Source organism: Triturus cristatus, chromosome 2_1, assembly GCF_964204655.1.
Source record: "Triturus cristatus chromosome 2_1, aTriCri1.1, whole genome shotgun sequence".
NCBI lineage: Eukaryota > Metazoa > Chordata > Amphibia > Caudata > Salamandridae > Triturus > Triturus cristatus.
In genome coordinates this window covers 778162443-778180871 of record NC_140581.1, presented here as the reverse complement: position 1 = coordinate 778180871, position 18429 = coordinate 778162443, and the positions used below count along the sequence as shown (strand labels likewise).

Sequence of the window (18429 nt, the reverse complement as noted above, 5' to 3'; positions counted from 1 at the left end):
GAGCAGATTGAATTGGGGTAGATTGGAGTGAAGTGGAGTACATTGGGTGGACTGGGGTAGATTGGAGTAGAGTAGGATAGAGTGAAGAAGATTGGGGTAGATTGGAGGGAAGTGGATTGGATAGAACGGAGTGGGATATATTGGGATAGATTGGAGTGAAGTTGGGTAGATTAGGGAAGAATAAAGTGCAATGAAATAGGCTAGATTGGAGTGGTGAGGGGTAGATTGATTTTGATTGGGGTAGAGTGATTTTGATTGGGGTAGAGTGGAGTGGGATATATTGGGGTAGATTTGACTAGAGTGGAGTAAAATGGGAAAGAGAGAAGTGAGGTGGATTGAGGTAGATTGGAGTGGAGAGGGGTATACTGGAGAGGAGTTGGGTAGATAGGAGTGGAGTGGAGTGGGGTACACATTGAGTGGATTATAGTAGGGTAAAATGGAATTAAGTGGGGGTTGATTGGGGTAGAATGGAGTGGCATGGAGGAGGTTTAGGGAGTGGAATAGATTGGAATGGTGTGGGGTAGATTGGGATGGGTGGGGTAGATTGGAGTGGATTGGGGTAAATTGGGGTAGAGTGGGAGTGGGGAATATTAGAGTGGGGTTTGTGGCAGATTGAATTGAGGTAGATTGGGGTGAAGTGGAGTACATTGGGGTGGAGTTAGGTAGATTTGAGTGGTGTACATTGGAGTGGGGTAGATTCAAGTAGGGTGGATTGGATGGGGTAGATTGGAGTAGATACATTTAGGTTGGGATGGGCATATGGTAGATTAGAGTGGGATGGAGAGGGGTGAATTGGGGCAGCGTGTGTTAGGTTAGATTAGACTGTAGTGGGGTAGATATTGGTGGCATGTGGTAGATTAGATTGAGTGGGGTGAGATATATTGGGGAAAGGTGGAGTGGAGCAGGGTAGATTAGTGTGGAGTGGGATAGTTTGGGTGGAGTGGAGTAGGGTGGATTGGGATCGAGTGTTGGAGATTGAAGTGGGGTCGGTTGAAGAGAGGTGATTGGAGTGGAGTAGTTTGTTGTGTGGTAGATTGGAGTGGAGTGGGTTGGATTGGAGAGGGATAGAGTGGGGTGGAGTAGAGTGGGGTGGGGTAGAGTAGGGAGAAGTAGGTTGTAGTAGGGTGGGGTGGAGTGGTGTAGATTGGGGTTAGAGTGGGGTATATTAGTGTGGAGTAGATTGGAGAGGAGTAGATGCGGTAAATTGGAGTAGAGTACATTGAGGTTGGGTAGATTAGGGAGAAGTATATTGGAGTAGGGTAGAGAGGTGTGGACTGGGGTGGGGTAGATTGGAGTGGGGTGGTTTGGGTAGAGTGGGTTAGATTTGAGCGAGGTGTGGTAATTTGGAGCAGTAGCGGCCCGTGGTGGGATGCTGCCAGGCGCTGACGTGCGGCGGAGGAGGGGCAGGGAGGGAGGTAGTAAAATACAGATTACAGCCGATTAGAGGGAAGTAAACATATAAATAAATAAAACGAATTTCGTTGCGCACGCAGCATCGCCAAATGCGATGCAGTGTGAAACAACAAAATTTGCTTTATTTATTTATATGTTTACTTACTTCTAATCGGTCTTAATCCGTAGTTTACTACCCCCACCCTCCCACTCCCCCGCAGCACGTCAGCGCCCGGCAGCACTCCCACCATGGGCTGCTTCTGGTTTGGAGTGGGATAGTTTGGAGTGAAGTGGATTAGGGTAGATTTGGTGGATTGGAGTGTGGTAAACTGGAGTGGAATGGAGTAGATTGCGGTACATTCGAGTGAGGTCGATTGTGGTAATTTGGAGTGGTGTAGATTGTGGCAGATTGTGGTGGAGTGGGGTATATTTGAGTGGAGTGGGATATATTAGGGTGGAGAGAAGCTGCATAGATTGCAGTGGAGTTTGGAGTGGAGTCGGGTAATTTGGACTTGGGTAGATTGGAGTGGAGTGAGGTAGATTGGAGTGGGTAGACTGGAGTGGAGTGGGTTGAATTGACGTACACTGGAGTGGGGTGGATTGGGGTATAGATTGGAGTGCAGTAGATTAGAGTGTAGTGAAGTAGGTTGGGCTGGAATGGGGTAGGTTGGAGTGGTTTAGGGTTCATTAGGTTTGATTGAATGGTTTGAGTACATTGAAGTGGAGTTGGGTGGAAAGGCGCGGGGTAGTCTGGAGTAGAGTGGGGTAGATTGTGGTAGAGTGGCATTGGGTAGATTGGGATGGGGTGGACTGGAGTGAAGTGGGTAGATTGGATTGTAGTAGAGTGGATTGGGGTCGAATGGAGTGGGGTAGATTGGGTCAGAGTGGGGTAGATTGAAATGGAGTAGATTTGGATGGGGTGGGTAAAATGGAGTAAGATAGATTGGGTGGAGTGGGATAGATTGGGTGGAGTGGGGTAGATTGAAGTGGGGTAGATTAGGGTGGTGTGGGTTGGGTGAATTGGAGTGGGGTGGATTGGCGTGGAGTGGGGTAGTTTGAGTTGAGTGGAGTGGTGTTGATTGGAGTGGCGTAGATTGAGTTTGATTGGGGTAAAGTGGAGTGGGAAAATTTGGGTACATTTGAGTAGAGTGGAGTAGAATGGGAAAGAGTGGAGTGAGGTGAATTGGGGTAGATTGGAGTGGAGTGGGGTATACTGGAGAGTAGTTGGGTAGATAAGAGTGGAGTGTGGTACATTGAGTGGGTTATAGTAGGATAAAATGGAATTAAGTGGGGGTAGATTGGGGTAGAATGGAGTGGCATGGGGTAGGTTTAGGGAGTGGGATAGATTGGAGTGGTGTGGGGTAGATTGGGATGGTTGGGGTACATTGGAGTGGATTGGGGTAAATTGGGGTAGAGTTGGATAGACTGGGGTCGAGTGGGGTGGATTTGATAGAGTAGATGAAGGTGAAGTATAGTGGAGCGGGGAAGATTAGAGTGGGGATTGTGGCAGAATTAATTGGGGTAGATTTTGGTGAGTTGGAGTACATTGGGGTGGAGTTAAGTAGATTTGAGCGGAGTACCTTGGAGTGGGGTAGATTCAAGTGGGGTGGATTGGATGGGGTAGTTTGGAGTAGAGAAGTTTGGGGTGGGATGGGCATATGGTAGATTAGAGTGGGATGGAGAAGGGTGAATTGGGTCAGAGTGGGTTAGATTAGACTGGAGTGGGGTAGATATTGGTGGCATGTGGTAGATTGGATTGAGTGGGGTGAAATATATTGGGGAAAGGTGGAGTGGAGCAGGGTAAATTAGTGTGGAGTGGGATAGATTGGGTGAAATAGAGTAGGGTAGATTGGGATGGAGTGTTGGAGATTGGAGTTGGGTAGATTGAAGGGAGGTGATTGGAGTGGAGTAGTTTTTTGTATGGTACATTGGAGTGGAGTGGAGTGGGTTGGATTGGAGTGGAGAGGGATAGAGTGGGGTGGAATAGAGTTGGGTGGAGTGGGGTAGAGTATGGAGAAGTAGGTTGCAGTGGGGTGGAGTTGTGTAGATTGGGTTTAGAGTGGGGTAGATTGGAGTGGAGTAGATTGGAGAGGAGTTGATGTGGTAGATTGGAGTGGGGTACATTGAGGTGGGGTAGATTAGGGAGCAGTATATTGGAGTAGGGTAGAGTGGTGCAGACTGGGGTGGGGTAGATTGCAATGGGGTGGATTGGGTAGAGTGGGTTAGATTTGAGTGAGGCACGGTAGTTTGGAGTGGGATAGATTGGAGTGAAGTGGATTGGCGTAGAATTGGCGGATTGGAGTGTGGTAAACTGTAGTGGAGTGGATTGTGGTACATTAGAGTGAGGTAGATTGTGGTAATTTGGAGTAGTGTAGATTGTGGCAGATTGAGGTGGAGTGGGGTAGATTTGAGAGGAGTGGGATATATTAGAGTGGAGAGCAGCTGCATAGATTGCAGTGGAGTTTGGAGTGGAGTGGGGTAATTTGGACTTGGGTAGATTGGAGTGGAGTGAAGTAGATTGGAGTGGGTAGACTGGAGTGGGTTGAATTGGGGTACACTGGAGTAGGGTGGATTGGGGTAGATTGCAGTGCAATAGATTAGATTGGAGTGAAGTAGATTGGGGTGGAATGGGGTAGGTTGGAGGGGGTTAGGGTTCAATAGGTTCGATTGAATGGTTTTGAGTAGACTGAGGTGGCGTGGGGTGGAATGGCGTGGGGTAGATTGGGATAGAGTAGAATGGGGTAGATTGGGGTGGGGTAGACTGGAGTGCATTGGGGTAGATTGGAGTGGGGTAGATTGGGTTAGAGTGGGGTAGATTAAAATGGAGTAGATTTGGGGGGGTGGGGTGGGTAAATTAGAGTAGGGTAGATTGGAGTGGAGTGGGGTAGATTGGGTGGAGTGGGGTAGATTGGGTGGAGTGGGGTAGATTGAAGTGGGGTATATTAGGGTGGAGTGGGCTGGGTGAATTGGAGTCGGGTAGATTGGAGTGGAGTAGGGTAGATTTAGTTGAGTGGAGTGGTGTAGATTGGAGTGGCGTAGATTGAGTTTGATTGGGGAAAGGTGGAGTGGGATATATTGGGGTACATTTGAGTAGAGTGGAGTAGAATGGGAAAGAGTGGAGTGAGGTGGATTGGGGCAGATTGGTGTGGAGATGGGGTATACTGGAGAGGAGTCATGTAGATAGGAGTGGAGTGGGGTATAGTGAGTGGATTATAGTAGGGTAAAATGAAATCGAGTCGGGGTAGATTGGGAAAGAATGGAGTGACATGGGGTAGATTTGGGCACTGGGGTAGATTGGAGTAGTATGGGGTAGATTGGGATGGGGTGGGGTGGGGTAGATTGGAGTGAATTGGGATAGATTGGGGTAGAGTGGAATGGACTGGGGTGAAGTGGGGTAGATTGGAGTGGAGTAGATGGGATTGAAGTTGATTGGAAAGGGTTAGATTGGAGAGGGGATTGCAGCAGATTGAATTGGGGTAGATTGGGGTGAAGTGGAGTAGAGTGGGATAGACTGGGGTGGAGTGTGGTAGATTAGAGTGGAGAAGATGGGTGTGAAGTAGATTGGAGAGGGTTAGATTGGAGTGTGGATTGCAGCAGATTGAATTGGGGTAGATTGGGGTGAAGTGGATTAGATTGGGGAGGAGTGGGGAATATTGGAGTGGAGTAGGATAGAGTGAAGTAGATTGGGGTAGATGGGAGGGGAGTGGAGTGGATCAGATAGAGCGGAGTGGGATATATTGGGATTGATTGGAGTGGAGTGGGGTTGATTAGGGAAGAATAAAGTACATTGGAATAGGCTAGATTGGAGTTGAGAGGGGTAATTAGAGTGGGGTAGATGGGAGTGGAGAGGAGAAGATTGAAGTCCAGTGGGGTAGATTGCGGTAGAGTGGAGTGGAGAACATTGGGATAGATTGACTGGATAATGGCAGGGTCAATTGGCGTGAAGTCGAGTAGATTGCAGTGGAGTGGGATGGTGTAGATTAGAGTGAGACAGATAGTTTGTTTGGAGTGGGGTAGATTGCAGTGGAGTGGGACAGAGTGGAGTGGAGTTGGATATATTGGTGTGGGGTAGATTGTGATGGGTGGGGTAGATTAGGTTAGGGTGGGGTTGATTGGTGTGAAGTAGATTGGAGTGGGTAGTTTGGAGTGCGGTGGATTGGAGTGGGTAGATTGGAGTAGAGAAGTTTGTGGTGGGATGGGTATAGGGTTAATTAGAGTGTGATGGAGAGGGGTGGGTTGGACAGAGTGGGAAAGATTAGACTGGAGTGGGGTAGATATTGGTAGCATGTGGTAGATTATATTGAGTGGAGTGAGATATATTGGGGAAGAATGGATTGGAGCAGGGTAGATTAGTGTGGAGTGGGATAGATTGGCTAGATTGATTGAAGTGGGGTAGGTTGAAGAGAGGTGATTGGAGTGGAGTAGTTTGGAGTGTGGTAGATTGGAGTGGAGTGGGTTGATTTGGAGTGGGATAGAGTGGTGTAGATTGGGGTTAGAGTGGGGTAGATTGGAGTGGAGTAGATTGGAGAGAAGTAGTTGAGGTAGATTAGAGTGGGTTACATTAGGGTGGGGTAGATTAGGGAACAGTAGATTGGAGCAGGGTAGCTTGGGGTGGACTGTGGTGGGGTAGATTGGAGTGGGGTGGATTGGGGTGGAGTGGGTTAGATCGAGTGGAGTTGGACAGATTTGAGTGGAGTGTGGTAGTTTAGAGAGGGATAGATTGGAGTGAAGTGGAGTGGGGTAGATTTGTAGAGTGCAGTGAGGTAAACTGGAGTGGCAGGGAGTAGTTTGCGGTACATTAGAGTGAGGTAGATTGTGGTAATTTTTGAGTTGTGTAGATTGTGGCAGATTCAGGTGGAGTGGGGTAGAGTGGAGTGGGGTAGATTAGAGTTGAGAGCAGCTGCATAAATTGCAGTGGGGTTTGGAGTGGATACATTTGGATGTGGGTAGATTGGAGTGAAGTAGAATAGAGTGGGGTATATTGGAGCTGGTAGACTGGAGTGGAGTGGGTTGAATTGGGGTACACTAAAGTGTGGTAGATTGGGGTAGATTGGAGTGTAGTATATTAGAGTGGAGTGTAGTAGATTGGGGTGGAATGGGGTAGGATGGAGTTTATTGGGTTAGGTCGAGTGAATTTGGGTAGATTGAAGTGGAGTGGGGTGGAATGGAGATGGGTAGATTGGGGTACAGTGGAATGGGGTAGTTTGGGGTGGGGTAGACTGGAGTGACGTGGGCTAGATTGGATTGTAGTGGAGTGGATACAGGTAGTTTGGAGTGGGGTGGAGTAGATTGGGTTAGAATGAGGTACATTGAAATGGAGTAGATTTGGATGGAGTGAGGTGGGTAAATTGTAGTGATGTAGATTGGAATGGAGTGGGGTATATTGGGTGTAGTGGGGTAGATTGAAGTGCAGAGTATTAGGGTGGAGTGGGCTGGGTCAATTGGAGTGGGGTAGATTGGAGTGGAGTGGGGTAGATTTGGTGGAGTAGAGTAGAGTGGAGTAGATTGGAGTGGAGTAGATTTGGGTAGATTGTTGTAAAGTAGGTGAGTTGGGGTAGATTGGGGTACATTGGAATGGAGTGGGATAGATTGAAGTGGAGTGATGTAGATCAATGTTGGGTTGAGTGAATTGGGATAATTGGTGTACAGTGGAGGGGCATAAAGTAGTGGGTTGCGGTGTTGAGGGAGTGGCGTAGATTGGAGTGGCTTGGAGTACAGTGGCATCTTGTGGAGTGTCTTAGAGTGGAAGGGTGTAGAGTGTATTTGCATGTCATAGAGTGGAGTGGAGTGACATAGTATGGAGTGTCGTGATAGAGAGTGGAGTGGAGTGGCGTAATGTGGAATATGCATGGTATGGTAGCGCACTACCATTACAGACAACACATTTTCAATTGAAATTACCATTACATTCACACCAAAAGACAGTTTTGCTGCACACAAATGATAATGTGTGAAAGTGTCATCTCCTAGTGTATTGATATGATTTTTATCATATTCAAATATTTTTTTTCAACTCACTTCCAATTACAATAAAGTGCTTCTATTGTACTAATTCTGATATATTCTGACCCATCAGCACAGTCAATTTTTTGTTTGTTATGTGCTAGAAAAAGAAAGCATCCCATACCCTCTCTTCTTACATGTTGCTCTGCAGGATTGTCACATAAATTCTCTCACTTTGAAGTCAGAGAAAGAAATGTAAATAGCAAGCTCCCTCGAAAGAGAGAGCTCAACAATTGGCCTCTGACTTTGAGTGTCCAGCAAATGTGACGAGATAAGAGCAAGATTTAAAGACCTGTGTAAAGAAAGAAAGTTTGTAGAAGAATACAGTAAACAGGGTTTGGGCAATGAGAGGTAGAAACTTAAGCTGGACAGCCTAAAGCAAATAAATTCAGCAAAGAGAAAGCTAGAAAATGTGAGTTACAAACCACAAAGCAAATGGTTAGCAATGGGCGGAATGCATTCTTAGTTCAGCTTTCTAAATGTCCCCAAGATGTCTTTAGCAAATCAGATAGCTGCACTGTTTGGTAGGCTTCAATCTAATAAATGAGCTCTGAACAGAAGGTCAAACTAAGTAATTTCACTTCCTTTAAGGAATCCCTGTTCCAGAATAAGATTCTATATGCCTCAAATAGTACTGCTCCAAAATCAACTGGATTCAAGAAAACAAAAGTAATGAGTTACACACCAGGTATTACATTATCAAAAGTTAATTCATAATGCATGTTTATTGAATGAATGGTTAGAAAATACCTTTACTATTTATACCAAGTGTAAAGAGGAGACAGCAGATCCGCTTATGGCAATGACCTTCAGTTCTCTGAATTGAAAGAATTCAGCTCACTTGTCAATGTGTCATATCCATCCTATGTCAAATAACCTATCTCATGGTATGTGTCTACATAATATTTGCAGAACATTTTAATTTCAAACCCTTCCTGTGTGTGATCTTGGAAAGGCATCTGTATAAACACAGACCTATTGCTTCATGCAGATATTAATTCCTACACACACCCGTACACCCGTTTATCTGTTTGCCATTGTTATTAATGATTTTTTCTATGCCTCTTATAGAGCGTGCAGCTGTGGAGCGCTTACTACAATTTGTATTGTCCTCCAGCGTATCTGCACGTACTGCGTATTTTTGCATTTCCCTAGTACTTCAAACAAAATCACTATGCCGGAACGTATTGTTTTGACCTAAAAAATATGAAGTACTAAAGTATCCCTGCTGCAACTAGAGCCCGTTATCCGCAGATCCGAGGCACGCATTTAACTTGCTTACTCATTTTACCCCCTCGCTTGCTTGTGTTATCATAAATACTTGTACTATTCAGCAGTTCACACAAATAAAATGATATCATTTCACTAGAAAATTTCCCTCAGCCGCTGTCCTGAAATAATCACTCACAAACTACCTAGCCCCCTACTGTATCTTAGGTAAAACGGAGAACTGCCCTTACACAGCCGCAGCCCGTGCAGGTAAGAGTGGTGGGGCTGGGCTGGGTTGGGGGGATTCGACAGACGACCACAAGGGAAAATTAAATAAATAATTCACTTTCCCTCGTGGCCGTATGCCGAAATCCTCCCCCACCCAGCCTCACCGCCCTACCGCACGGGCCGCGGCTGTCCATACAACTTCTTTCAATGCATGCAATGTGCAACAGGCACTGAGGTAAAAGCTGCAGCTTCTAAGGTGCTAAAGTGAGCCCTCCTTGACCTGCCAGTGCCCTAATAATACCTGTATCAAGGAACAGCCACACATCCATCTATGCGTCAAAGTGACATGATGTACATAAATAGTCATGGAACATTCATTTTATCCAGTTATGGCTTCGTTTTATTTGGATTTTGACTCACTCCGATCATGCACTTTATTTTCCTAGATGTCAATTAATCAATCCATTCATTTTTTTATTTTAACACCATTGCACTGTAAACACTCAGGGGCTTGTTTACAAGCTCAGTGTGCCACTGGAATGCCACTTTTTTGATATTCCGGTGAGGCACTGAGCTTACCCATATCTACGATGCCACGGAAAGCCACCCTCATGGCTTTTCGTGGTCTCGTAGATATGGTGTAAGGCAACACAGCGCAAGTCACTGCATTGCCTCACACTGTGTCGGGTAGGCGTGCCATGAGTGTTAAGAGCTGGATGTTCACACACAACACCCATGGTTTTTGGTGGGAAGCGGCCTAACCTGAAAACAGGGTCAAGGGTTTTTTGTATCACTATTATGAAATATGTATTGCTCAAAAGTCCTAAACTTCTACAAAAGCCCACTCTACAAGCATAAAAGTTTTTTGCAGATACGTTGAATGACCTACTTCAGATCATCCTACAAACACGTAGATAGCTTACAAGAGTGTAAACACGTCGCTGCTTATAGAACAGAAAGTTGTAAGAGAGGGGAGAGGAGTTGGCCTAATGGCTAGGGCGGTCAACCTCGCATCTGGGGTGCGGGGTTCGAGTCTCAGCAATGACGCTGAACATCCTTTGATTATGAGCAATTCACGTAATCTCCATGTGCCAACAAAAGATGAATGTGTCCTAATGTAACGTAACTGGTACTATGTAAAGCGCTCTGATACCCGTTTCGGGTCAAGTTCACGCTATATAAAACTCTGCAATAAAAAAAAAAATAAGAACCATGCTTCCGGTTGCCTTCTTTAGCTAAAGCAATGTTATTTCATACAGCATACTACAATATGCATAAACTCAGCATTGTTTATCCTAGCTACTAAAATTATTACTTTCGATAATAGGAATAAATTGGCAACAACGTATTTGATTAATGTTCACAGTGCCTGTAAAAGAATGCTAAATTTTAAATGAACATTGACAAATCCCAATAGGTCTGGCTTTTCATGAGTAAAAGTATTAAATAATTGATGGTGAGTTTTGTGGGTTCGGCAAGTCACTGACTACAGGAGATGTAAACGTGGATGAGTTTGGTGATTGTGGACAGATGGATGGATGTATGGGTGAGTGATGGTGTAGTGATGAGTTCCACATCTGTGCACTCTCATCCATTAATCCTTGCACCCACTCCCTTATCTGTCCACCCATAAATGCACACACTCAGCCATCAATTAATTTACCCTTTAAGTCATTTTTGCATTCACCTACCCAGCACAGCCAAATACACAAAATCTCGAATTGATAAAGAAGCACTTTAAGTAAAACAAATAAAATAACAGAGCGATTGGCTTTGCCATTGCTTTTTTTAATCTGTGAGATTATCACAATAAATAGCCAATGTACTGCTTTATTCCCTAAATGTATATCTTGTAAAAGTCTGTGGGGGGCTTTAGAAGCCTCACAGTACAAGCACAGAAACTCGCCTCAGAGTTCGAATGATTGAATATAAGGCAGTGGAAACAGCATCATCTCAATATGCGCCAATGTATGTGCCTTGGATAAGCAATTTTTGAGAAGGCTCTATTTTATACACAATTTCGGTTTCTTTTTTATCAATATCTGTGGGTGTTAAAAAACAGGAATAGCTAAATAATATAGCCAAAATAATTTCACGTAATTTGTATATTATCGCATATGCTGCACAGTTTTTCCCTTCAAGCCATATAAGTCAGTCAGTTCACTGCATAAATTGCTGTTCCATTGCTGAATAATACACACCCTTCCAGGCAATGCATTTTCCACTGAAACACCAACTATAATCATTTGAAACATATTTTCCATCAGTTTCCAGCATGTTTTTTCTAGCACTCCTCACTTGCAAACACCATTTTTTCACACCCCACGCTAAACCCTCCCAGGCTAATTTCGCCACATACACCCCTAGCACACCTCAACCACTTCAGCTGCTACCAGTGCCTCCTTCCGAAGAGCACAATGCTACTAAACTTTCTAGCATAACCCGAAGTACAGCCTCGTTTACTGTGCCTTACAAACTCTGCCATGGACCACATACCCGGTCTTTCAGAACATTACCCTTCACAATAACAACCTGTTATTACCCTTCTCTATGCAAGCAATCTTCAGTCATGCCTTAGGGTCCACACCCTCTTCTCAGTGCTGCGTTCTCCCTCCAGCCATTTTAGCACTGCAGCCATATTCCTAAACTCAGCTCATCTCCAGGTCTCCTGTCTGCTCCAAACCTTTCTCCCTTTACAACCTACAGAGCAGGATCCCCCCAGCATTCCAGCCATGATACCATATTCCTGCAAGTTGCCCTCTTCTCCCGTTCTTTCGAAATCTGTCCTTTCCACCCTTACTACCAATCCCTCTCTGAGAAAAAGTGCTTCAAGAGCATCAAAGACCTTTTAATACAAATTTTTTCCCGGCAAGTACTGTTATGGTCGATGCTGAGAAAGCTTTCGACTTAGTGAATTGGAGAACCCTGTTTTTTTGCCCTCGGGCTGTTTTGCTTCCCAGCTCAGGTTGTCAACAGGCTCCGTAATATCTACCAGGGGGCCATGGCTCAGGTAGTTATAAACTCGAAACAAGCAGGGACTATAAAAATAAAACGTGGGACTAGGCAGGGTTGTCCGCTTTCACCCTTGCTTTTTATCTTTTTTATAGAGCCACTCGCAATTAAAATATGAAATAATGCTGCTATTCAAACACCTATTTCTGGCATGGCTAAATTGAAACTCTTCGCAGATGACATAATTTTATATTTGACCCCTGACAAAGATAATCTCGAAATGGTTTTAAGGGAATTTAAGAAGTTTGAGCTAATCGGCGGTTATAAAATAAATGCGAATAAAACTGAAGTTCTTGCCCTCAATACAAATTTAAATTCTTTTCCATCTTGTTTGAGGATGCAAGCAACTAAGTCAGATCCAATTAGATATCTTGGGATATATGTGTCTAGCCAGTACCAACAGCTATATAAACTGAATTATTTAAGAATGAAGGAGAAAATTAAGAAACTCTTGGAACAATGGCTTCTACTCCCCCTATCGATAGTGGGTAGAGTTTCGTTAATTAAAATGTCCATACTCCCGTTGCTTATATTTCTTTTTACTAATCTCCCAATTAAGATAAACCTGTCTTTTTTTTAGAGAATTAGAAACCTTATTTAGAGAATTTGTCTGGGGAAAGAAAGTACCAAGGGTTAAATTGACAGTCGTCCAATTACCTATTGCACAAGCGGGCTTAGCTTTGCCTCATTTGAGAGCCTATTATGAGGCAGCCTTTTTAGACTTAGTATCTGGACTGATGGGATCTAAATGCATAAAAGATAGCTTCTTTTTAGATAAAATGATTCAAGAAACTGATTCACAAACTCGAGTGTTTTTAAAAACTTCCAAACTCCCTAAAAAACAACAAGGTATAAGACTTTGAAGGATTTTGCTTTTAGACTTCAGTCATTTTTTGAAAAAGACGTGCTCCACTGGTCTCAAATATTTAAAATTGAGAGAAGCTCACAGCTTCGGCCTCCAGTTTGGATCAAGACACATCAACAATTGGGAAAGCTGCGGACTGCTTGAGCTAAGACATTTCATAATTCAAAATAGGGTGATTTCCTGGCAAGAGGTAATGGCTAGAGCGGAAAGCCATCGGAAACCCCCCTTCTTTGAATATTTGCAAATCCCTCAGTTTCTAAAAAACACGAGTGGTATCTTTGACGCCCCAAATCAACTGGTGGTAGCTCCTTATGGGGCTAGAGTGAGCGGTGTGGGGAACTGGTACTGGTTGCTACATAAACAGGGTCAAACTTCCGTGCTAGAGAGCCACTTGGTTTAAATAGATCGTGAGACAGGATGTACTCTTTCCCTGTATGACTGGGAGGCCCTATGCCATCTAGGAAGTAAACCGCTGCGCGCTGCGAATTTTAAAAGGATGTCCTTCTTATAACGGTGGCTCTCCTACTTAACTCCGGCCGCTCTAAAAAAAAAGATTTCCAGGAGTTGAGAATAAGTGCTTCCGCTGTCGGGCTGATGGGGAAGGCGGATGGCACCATACCTTCTTTGCATGTCCACGGTTGAGGCCCTTTTGGGAGGCAATTTTTGCTGATATTAAGCTAATAATCGGGAAGAGTGTTTTGCTCGAGGCCGAGGCTGCTTTATTTGAATTTTTTGGGAATAGAATGATGTTAACAGGGGCAAAGAAAGTTTTTCTATTTATTTCTTGTACTGTAGCTCGTTCTTTAATTCTTCAGAATTGGAAATCTAGTGAAGCCCCCTCTCATCTGAAATGGTTGAACAAAATGAAAAGGTCGCAAAATTTGAAGAAGCCTATGCTAGACGGGTTGGGCCACTAGGAAATTTGAAAAAAATTGGAAGTTTTTTATTGATTTAGAAAAGTCAAAAGAGGGACTTTAAAACTCGTTTTATGTATTGATGCTGTAGCTGTTTGGAATTGTGCTTTAAAAGCATTTGCACTTTTTTTACCGTTGCACTTTATTAGATGATCTGCTAATGGTTATTATTGATCAATGATGGTAACAGCTGCTTCAGCTATATTGTTTCTAAAAATTGATCCTGATGTTGTAGTAGTAGCTGCCATTTGTGATAAAAATGCACCCGCACTTTAATTGGTATTGCACTTTAGAAGCACTTGCAACCGTGTCGGTCGCTGCACCTTTGTTTAGACAATTTGCACATTGCTAATTTTCGATGATGATGCTATTTGCTGCTACAGCTTCACTTTTTCTAAAATTCTATTATGAAACTAGAAGTTATCGCATCTGTTTTACAAAAATGGTTTTTATTAGGGATTTTAAGTAGATTATGTATCTTATGTACCTAATGCTCTGCTCAATAAAATAAAAAAAAAAGAGCATCAAAGACTCAAACATCCTCAGGAGCGAGTTCTGGACTCATCGTTCAGCATTGCTTTCCAGGAACAATCATGGATTTGCAAAACCGCTTCTCACTAAAATGTCACTCATCAAAAGATGGTGAAGTGCTGTGTACCGTATTAGTAAATATTTCATAAATTCTTCCACTCCTTTATGATTTACCTCTGAAACATTAAGCTCTCTAAAAAGAAGAACTCAAAGAGTTTGTAAGCTGGTGTGGATTCCAGTTGCTGACGAAGGTGATGGTTGCATGTGCAGACTGAAGGTTGAAACTGAGTCCCCCAGCATGAGTACTTAGTAGGAACACTACATACTCACAAAGTGGGCTCTTTGAAGGTTTTCAAATACGTCAGGGTATTCAGCATTTGTGGTCCTGTCTTGTATGAAGTATTGTGTCTCCGGTGTGTGCCTGATGTGATTTAGCAAATACCGAGACACACTACACCTCAATGCAGTGGTGACTGCTAACTATTCATGCATTGGCACATGACATATATGTGTGTCATGGGGCAAGTTCATGAGCTGTCAAAATGGTACATGAGGCAGTGTCATGTGTCAAGCCAATATCAATGGGTTACTCTGGTTGATGGAGCGCAAAATAATCTCACAGTATGGTCCTAATAATTAAATTGTGGCTACGTGTCACTGCTATACAATACCTCTAACCCTCAGAATTAGACAGCTGATAAAATGCTTGGGGCACACAGTACAACAAAGTTTGCATAGCCAACGCATAAATGTAATGAGTGCAAGAGCAGGGCCCCCCTTCAAAATAGCTACAAATGTACAAGACCACATTTTCTTTACTGTAAATATGCAAACGAGAGACAACCCAAATGTCACTCTGTGGATTCAGTTGTATGCATGTGCCTCTAGTTAACCAATAAAGAAATTGTTTTCCTATCTGTAGGATTTAATGCTTCTATAATCTAAATAGGATGTACTTAATATGCACCGGCTCGACCAGCCAAGCAACACTATTATGCAATAGGCAGATCAGCCCCCTCCTTTCCACTGATTGGTTGCAGCATTAATGAGATGATGGGGATGTCCATCACTTGAATAGCGTCCTCCATGTTGTTGGTGTGATAGACCACATACATAAGACTTGTATATCACACAGAGAATGAGAGAAGGTGTGCCGCAACATGAAACACTTCCACGGCATTAATATTCAATCTTAGTTCGAATTCAACTTATGCTTCACCAATGTATGTGCAAGGTGTGCAGGTTCCACATGTGATGATGCAATGGTGCTGAGGAACAGCAGCATCCCACACATCATGGCAGAGCTGGCACCAAGGCAGCCTGAATTATGGCTGTGTCAGCTAGTGGTGCAATCATGTATTCTTTGGGTTTGGCCTGTCATAGTGTGGTCCTCAGATGCATCTTGCACACCGTGGTTCTGCATAGATGGATAGAGTTACCCAGGACATCTACATCAATGTGGGTCATCAGGTTGATGTTGATGCTTGACAAATATGGGTGCTTGGCATGAATGACAGAATGCACAGCCTGTGTGACGCAACCACCTGATACAAATTAGTTTTCAATTAACGTATGGGTTGTCAGTTCCCAATGTATAATCATGTTTAACATGATCCACAGGGTCCACTTTTTAAGTCTCATGTTAGATTTCATTGAAGTGTCAGTCGTATAGCAGTATGACGCTCATCCTGTGTCCAGGAATTGAACTGAGCATAGCAAGAGTTGAGATTACTGAAAACATGATTCAGTTCCCTGGAGAAGAGCTATATTGCACCTCCTGCCATCATATTATGACGTGTGAAACGCGGGTTGCGCCTATGTGCTCATCAGTGTTACTTGAGCACCTTGTGATACAGGCACGTTGTACGATATTGATTGATGTAAAATCACCAGTCTGCGTGCAGACGTAATACCACTACCAGCATGCACGAGTCCATTGTATAGACATCTGTTATCTCAACACCATAGTGTCACTTGTGGTGTTTCAGTTGCTCTGCCAATAACCCAAGCAACACCGGTTGTTTGGAAACAACATGTACCACGGGTGAATTTATCACTGCAGTTTTTCCTTTCTAACAAACAAATGGTTCACACTCTGTTAAATAACTGTTGTAATTATATAAGTTTACATGTATTAATGAACAGAGTTATTTTACAAAACTGGTACAAAGATCTCTCCTGTAATTTAAGTGGCATGTATCAATGCCTCAGATTTCTATGCCTTCAAGTAATTCCCAATTCTTTGTCATGCCCAACGCATTTTGGCATCCCAGGGTCCCTTCTTCAGGGGAAAATAAAAAAGAACATTCAGGTGTTTCCAAATTATAGATGCAACTTGAAGTCTGAGCTAACATCCTCTCCTACTCCTGATAAACTCCTTGACAGTTGACCAGTTCCATAACGCCACTCAACCCTCTGTGGATTCTGAGAACTGTGCAAAAATGTCGGTAAAGCACAGATTGACATTGACCAGTGCTTGATGAAGTGTTTGGGGTTGGATATATGTGGTAATATGTGAATGTGCAAGATCACACAGTGCTGGTTTTGTTAGAAATGAAATCGTGGTGTCAGTGTACGCCCACGAATATGCTCTGGTATAAATACATTGTCTGAAACCTGTCTATTGTGTTATTTACTGACCGGAATCTTTTCACTTAATATGAATATGACTTGTTCCGCACTGGTCTTTGCAGAGATATACATGCATACGAATGTGGAAGTCACTCATTTCAGTACGTCCGTTATCCAGTGCAAGTGAAATGTTTCTGTACTGCTACCAGCTAGCCGAACTCTTTACAATCATATATTTTTATGATGACCTCACTAGTGCATACATTTAATTGCATTTATATAGCACTTACTACCCCTGACGATACGTCTAAGCGCTTTTTCGGCAACTAGCACAATACTCTGGAACCCAAACCTATTGGTGGTGAATTAGTGTAGTGAAATACGAAATTTATTTGAGCAGTGGATATGGTATTCTGTTATTTGGATTGAGAAGGATAGTGGAGGGATAGAAGAGGGAAAGATTTGCCGTTATATAGTCCTTGCCACCCCTGATGAGGTGTTGAAGTGCTTTTTGGAGAGTAGCACACTCCTCCGGAACCAAAAAAGGATTAGTGGTGAATTAGTCTAGGGAAATATGAAATTCATTTGAGCGGTAGACATTTTAGTCTGCTATTTGGACTGTGAAAGGATAGTGGAAGGATAGAAGAAGGAAGGATTTGTATTTATATAGCGCTTGCTACCCATGATGAGGTGTTGAAGCGATTTTTGGCAGGTAGCACGCTACTCCGGAACCCAAACAGGATTAGTGGGGAATTAGTATAGGGAAATATAACATTTATTTGAGCGGTGGACATGTTAGTCTGTTATTTGGATTGAAAAAGAAAATTGGAAGGATAGTAGAGGGAAGGGTTTAGAAAGTTTTTTGTTATTGTTTTGGAGTTCATAGCAGTAGGAGGGTTTGAGATGAGTAAAGGGGAGGGGGAAGAGTCAGAGGGGTGGGTTTAGAAAGGCATGTTTGGGAGATCTTAATAGTAAGAGAGGTATGATGTGGATGCAAGGGGGAGTAGAGGAAGTAAGAGCCTAGAAAGGGTTATCTTGAGAATCATAGCAATGGTATGGGATTTGGACGAATGAGAGAGTGGAGTTAGAGGATCTATTGAGAGAGGTATAAGGTGAGAAATAGGTTGGTGCATTGAAAAGAATACTAGAAAGAGGTTTGAGATGAGTCAGAGAGTTGAGGTAGAGGATATGTTGAGAGTGGTATAGGGTGAGAAATCGGGTAGTGCATTGGAGAGAGTAGTAGAGAGAGTAGTAGAATGTGGTTTGAGTTGAGTCAGAGAGGAGGTGGAGGATATATTGTGAGAGATGTAGGGTGAGATATAGGGTAATGCATTGGATATGCTGCATTAGATGTAAAGTATTAAATATAATGATACATAAGTACATGGAATGTATATATGTATAACGAAGGCTATATAAGGAGAATAAAGTTACATTTTATAAACTCAGACTTTCAAGTGTCCCTGTGCTTTAAATTAATTTTAATGTTTTTTTTATTTTTTTGTAATTTAATAGTGAAGCAATTGTAGATAAATAGTTATGAATAAAGATTTACTAATGTATGCAGTCACATATATGCATGTTAAACATAGAATAATATAAATTTAAATAATATGTACATTTGTTAATCAGAACTAATGGATATCCATATCTTTCAATCATAATTATCATACATGTTTATACAAAGCAATACACATATGTAGG

At 43.1% G+C, this 18429-nt stretch overlaps 1 long non-coding RNA gene across 10 annotated transcripts in view; it reads left to right on the top strand.

Annotated features, from left to right (window-relative positions):
* LOC146865865 (uncharacterized) overlaps positions 1-18429 on the top strand; it is a 186060-nt gene that overhangs the window by 103571 nt on the left and 64060 nt on the right. The window lies entirely within an intron of this gene.